This window comes from Meles meles, chromosome 7 (genome assembly GCF_922984935.1).
Source record: "Meles meles chromosome 7, mMelMel3.1 paternal haplotype, whole genome shotgun sequence".
Taxonomy (NCBI): Eukaryota; Metazoa; Chordata; class Mammalia; order Carnivora; family Mustelidae; genus Meles; species Meles meles.
Genome location: NC_060072.1, coordinates 46,308,697 through 46,314,696, shown reverse-complemented (window position 1 = coordinate 46,314,696; position 6,000 = coordinate 46,308,697).

Here is a 6,000-nt window from a genome sequence, read left to right as displayed (position 1 = left end):
GGCCTTAACCCACTGAGCCACCCAGACGCCCCTGTCCTCAGTGTCTTTTTTTTTTTTTTTTAATATTTTATTTATTTGACAGAAATCACAACGAGGCAGAGAGGCAGGCAGAGAGAGAGGAGGAAGCAGGCTCCCTGAGGAGCAGAGAGCCCGATGCGGGGCTCGATCCCAGGATCCTGGGATCATGACCTGAGCTGAAGGCAGAGGCTTTGACCCACTAAGCCACCCAGGTGCCCCTGTCCTCAGTGTCTTAATCAGTGATGCTACTTATGTTTTCCAGGAACAGGTTCACAGGAGCTTAGCTGAATTCGGTTAATTGCTGTGTTGTCAGAGAACTGCAACCTCTACTGAATTTCAGAAGTTCATTTTAAAAAGGTGTGGGGAGTGGGGGAGGGAAGGTTGGTGGTTGATGAGAATGAAAACTTTTTTAAATACCTGAAAAATCCAGGGGTATCCGGTTTCAGGCACAGTGAACCCTGTTGTCACATCGAATAGCTCTCTTTCCACCCTCAGCTCGGACTTCCTCTGGGGCCTCACTCCCCCTGGGCCTTCACAGTGCTGTGCAGAGGTAGCTATCACAGCTCCAGGCTTACTTTCTACTAGCTTAGGAGCAAGAAGAAAGATCTCAATAATTCCCTCAAAGGCTCCAACCAAGACTGCTTCTCAGGGGACCAACTAAATTCACATTATCACTTTCAATTGCAAGTTAAGGGCACGCACTCAGGAGCTAACTTCCTGGGTTCATCATTTACTGTGTTGGTGACTTAGTTATTTAATCTCTCTTGACTTTATCATCTGTAAAATGGGGATTATAAAAGTATTTCATAGGGTTGTGAGAATTTTAAAAAAGTTCATAAACCTCAAGCCTTTAACAAAGTTAAGGCCTCAGTTAAGCATTAGTTCTTATTGAATGCCCAGCCCTGAACCTACATTGACTAGCTAAGTCTGGGAAACATACTTTCTGCTTTTCTATACCAAACTGAAGATTTATAGAGTAGGCCTGTAGAAGTGGAAGGGATTTTAGTGGTTTGCCACTAGACAGTTTTTGCCGTTAGAAAGTCACTAACCTCATCTTATTGTCTGTTTACTCTTTCATAGTGGTGTGGCAGAGATGCTTAGCTGTCCCCAAATATGTATTCTGTTCTTCATGCTTGAATATCTCAGCCTCCCTTGAAGTGGCCAAGCGTCTATGTTCTAAACAATGAGACAGAAGCAGATATGGTTATGTTCAACTTCTGGGAAGTACTCTGAAGAGAGGACGTTTGTTCTCCGCATTCTTCTTTCCTGCTAAATGTAATGTGAACAAAAGGGCTGGGACTGGAAAAGCCAACTTGAATTAAGACCACCACCTGGAGTGCTGCTACCCAGTTTAGAGAAAGGCCCACCTTCCCACAGAACTTGGGGTCCAGCTGATCCCTTTGTGTGAATTAGAAAAAGGTCCTCCTTTCTCCAGGCTGACTCTGCCAGTGCCCTAGGATGCTTGGTAAACTGACCATAGGCTTAATTCCAACACCTAATATTTCAGCCTTTTGGCCATGTGCAGGAAATGACCAGCAGAATTACATGTGGCAGCCCTCTTGATAATGGAGGTCACACAGGACAGAGCAGCAAGAAGGAAGGTGTCTAAGATTGTATCACCACGGAGTGCCACACCAGTCAGCCTATCTCCTTGGATTTTTGCCGAAGAAATTTCTACTTAAGTCACTATTATTCATTTTTGTCAGTACTGACACAGAAGGCTCATTTGCAACATATTGAAAGTCCTGGATTTTGTTCTTGGCTACTTTGATTCATACTTTTTATTCCCCCACTACATCACACTGCTTTTATTTGGTAGCGCATTAATCAATGGCCTAAAGTGAATGCTACCAATTACCCTCTGTTACACATTCTCTGATTTTTTTTTTTTTTTTTTTTTACTCTTTCCACTACTGGGACCAAAGCTTCTACCAGGATTGGGTTCATTACAGTAAGAGAGTAAAATTATGGTCAAAGAAAAAAAGACAATTCCATTCTCTTTAAAGTATGTTCCTGGAAGGTTGTCTTCCAGCTTGGGGATCACGCAGACTCTCGCCTGATTAAGTCATTTTATTACTCCTGGCCTGCAAGAATAAGTAAGCTGAAACTGGTCACTAGTTCTATGCCCTTCATAGGCAACTCCAATAAAAAGTGGAAGGTGGCTAGGATTATTAGCTAACTATACTTAAATTAGCAGTGAATGCTCTTTCTACACCGATCAAGAAGTGAAAACAGGGTCTTGAATTAAGTGGTCTTTATCCCCCATTACACCACCAAAAAAGCCCACTAGCATGCTGAGAAACCTCAAAATCGAAAAGGACAGGATCTTCATATTGATCTCTTCTGACTTAACTTGAAGTAAAGACCATTTGCTAATGGACAGTTTTTTTACCTGTTACTTTGGGCAGTAACACCACTGAATTTAAATGGTAGTGCTTTCTATAGTGTTGCTTAGAGACAACTAACTTGTGCTTGAGTATTTGTATGGTCACATGTTCCAACGGACAGTAATGAAATTATGTCCAAAAAAAAGCGAACTTATTTTGTAAGCATCTGTGCCCTCAAAATCTTGGATAATGATCCCAAACTCAAAATATTACTTGTTTTTAAAATTTCTACTATGTGATCTCTCAACACCCCTGAAGTAAATGCACATACTTCCATATTTTGTGTATGTGGAAACAGACAAGATGAAATGGCCTGTCATGATTACATAGCTAGTTAATGGTAGAGCTAAATCCAGATCTTTTAGGTATGTGCTTTTTTTTTCATTACTCACATTGGTTCACACTCTTGAAACTATTTCTTTGTAGCTCCATTCTGACCAGTATGAAATGCCAAATCTATCCACAGGCAGTCATAATTTTGAGTGTATGATGTGCTAATTTATGTTTGTTTTGGCTTTGGCAACAGATATCCTGATTACCTCTATTAATGCAAACAGCTCCCAGTCCTCTCTCACTCTTCCTAATTGGTTCAGCTCCCTTAGGCTATTGGCTACCATTCTCTTTCATAATGCTTACATCACTAGGTAAGAACACTTGCAAGATTTAATTTGCTTGACTGACCAAACAATATTGTGAACCCACTTTTGATTTTGGCTGCAGTTGATAATCCTCAAGTTTTTAAATTACCAAGGGCAAATGCAGTATTTTCTTTTAGAATAGCTGTGCGAACAGTTTTCTTCTTGGGAGTTAGGCCTGTACTTAATTCATAGAAGATGGCCCTTTGAAGAGTCGCATTCATTTATATTTTGGGTGGCCCCTCAAATTTATTAATATCTTCCATAAAAGTATTTGTTTTTCTATGGTGTTTGTGAAACAACTGACACACATTCTCAATATTCTCTCTCTTTTTAAAAAGATTTTATTTATTTATTTGACAGATCACAAGTAGGCAGAGAGGCAGGCAGAGAGAGAGGAGGAAGCAGGCTCCCTGCAGAGCAGAGAGCCCGATGCGGGATTCGATCCCAGGATCAGGACCTGAGCTGAAGGCAGAAGCTTTAACCCACTGAGCTACCCAGGCGCCCCTCTCTCCACTGTCTTCTATGCAGTAAGTTGTACCTTTAAACAAACTGGAAAAAAAAAAAAAAAATTCCGGCCCACCAGCACTCATACTGAAGTCACAACACTTAAGATCAATTAAATTTGCTTCCAGTAGTACAGATCTTCTGCTTTCTTGATGAAAACCAGGGAGCACATATTTCTTCTAAGCTCATGTAAATTTTTTTGCTCCCCAGCTGAACTATTTCATTCCTGGCATTACTGAGTTCCACACTGACTGAAACAGTTCTTGTGTTGGGCTAAAATGTGTCATTTGGAAAAATCAATTTAAAGCATTAAAAGCTGGGTTATCTCCAGGTAGTTCTTTTATAGATAGAAAAACAGCAGTGAGTCTTAAAGACAGTCATGGAGCAGAGCTTTGTAGCCTCCACTGGGATTGGAACAGGGCTCTGCAGTATTTGCAGATACTAGTCTATGTTCAGAGTAACATTCCATTCATGCATTACTGAAGGAGTTAAGGAAAAAAAGAAAAAAGGAAACCAGTAGAAGCAGTTGTAATTCCAATCAGACTCCCCACATTGAGGCTGTTTAAATTGGGCCTGATAAGCCTGACTTCTATTCAGCATGTTCACGTGGATTTGGAAGCACATGGCCCAAGATGGACAGATGTGGTTAGTATGGAGTTTTACATGTCCTACCTGTTGTCATGTCTAACAAATGTTGTGAATAAATTAGTACAAAGTTGAAGCAGCTTTTTAGGAAGTTTAAAAAAAAAAATGGCACAGGTTTTGGGGCACCTGGGTGGTTCAGCGGTTAAGCATCTGCCTTCAGCTCGTCTTGGACTAGAGCCCAGCATTGGGCTCCTTGCTCAGAGGGGAGTCTGCTTCTCCCTCTCCTGCTCCCTCTGCTTATACTCTCAAATAAATAAATAAAATCTTAAAAAATAATGCACAGGTTTCTAAACATGTGCAAACGCTTCTATAATATTCAGGTGTAAGTACATTTAATTTTCAAAAAATATTGGCCTTAACTTTTCCTATTTTATGATTTCACCGGTAATTTACTTCCAGGAAGACTTTCCCAACCTTTCCCAGCCCAAACTTGGAGCCTCTTTGAAATGCTTCCCTAGGGGGTTACCTGGGTGGCTCAGTTGATTAAGCATCTGCCTTCGGCTCAGGTTATGATCTCAGGTTCCTGGGACTGAGGTCTACATCAGGCTCCCTGTTCAGTGGGCAGCCTGCTTCTCCCTCCCCCTCTGCTCCACCTCTTCTACCATGCTCTTACACAAGTAAGTCAAATCTTTTTTTAAAAAGATGCTTCCTTAGCACATACTCTTGTTAGATTTAGTGGCCTCTTTTTTCATCTTTGTGTATCTAACACAAAGTTTAAATTGATTTTTTTTTTTAAAGATTTTATTTGGGGGGCAGGGAGAGCACAGAGGGAGAGGGAGAGGGAGAAGCAAACTCCCCTCTGAGCAGGGAGCCTGATGCGGGGCTCCATCCCAGGACACTAAGATCATGACCTGAGCTGAAGGCAGATGCTTAAAGGGACTGTGCCATCCAGGCACCATTTTTTTTTTTTTTTTAAGATTTTATTTATTTGAGAGAGAGCACGAGGCAGAGACAGGGAGGGACAGAGAGGGAGGGAGAAGCAGGACTTGCTGAACACAGAGCCCAACACAGGGCTCAATCCCAGGACCCAGGGACCATGACTTGAGCAGAAAGCAGACAACCGAGCCACCCAGGTGCCCCTCAAATTAATTCTGATGAAAAAAATGTGATTCTGTTCTGTGAGGTCTCTGAAAACTTGTATGGTCCCTCTTGTGAAGATCGAATGAAATGAAGAGTGGAGACAAATTCTACAACCATTTTACTATCATGAAAGACAGACACGGCTATCATCTACCTCAAAGATGCCAGAGAAATAAAAAATAAACTCTTTTCACACTGACTGCAGACACCTCAGTCAAGTCGGACTCACAAAGTACAGCCTAACTGTTACTAAGGAGGCTGAGTGAGTGGTGGCGGGCCATGGGAATGAAGGCAGGGCAGCAATGTCCTTACATGGCTGTCCACTGGCCCCCAAAATAATAAATGCACAACTGAAGAATACTTGCAGAAAGTGAGGAAGATTTCTTGGTGGTAAATAGAATACAGCCCTAAAGAAAATAAATAAAAGAAAAACTGTTTTTCAGCTCAGGTCTACCACCTACATTAGGCACCACAGCTGGGAAGACAAAGATAAGAGACCCAACTGTGAAACTGTGAGGTTGGACAAAAAAGAAACAATGTCAAAAGTGCTCCTTGGAAGTCTGCCTTCTTAACAGTTTTTATTCCAAAATGCTCTGTATAATTACTGTTAATTTGTACTGAGGGGCCATGATACATTTGCAGGCATAATACCCAAATCTAAACGGTTATTGAAACTGCATTTCCCCATTCTTCCCTCACACTGATGTGAACACACAGATATGGAAGCG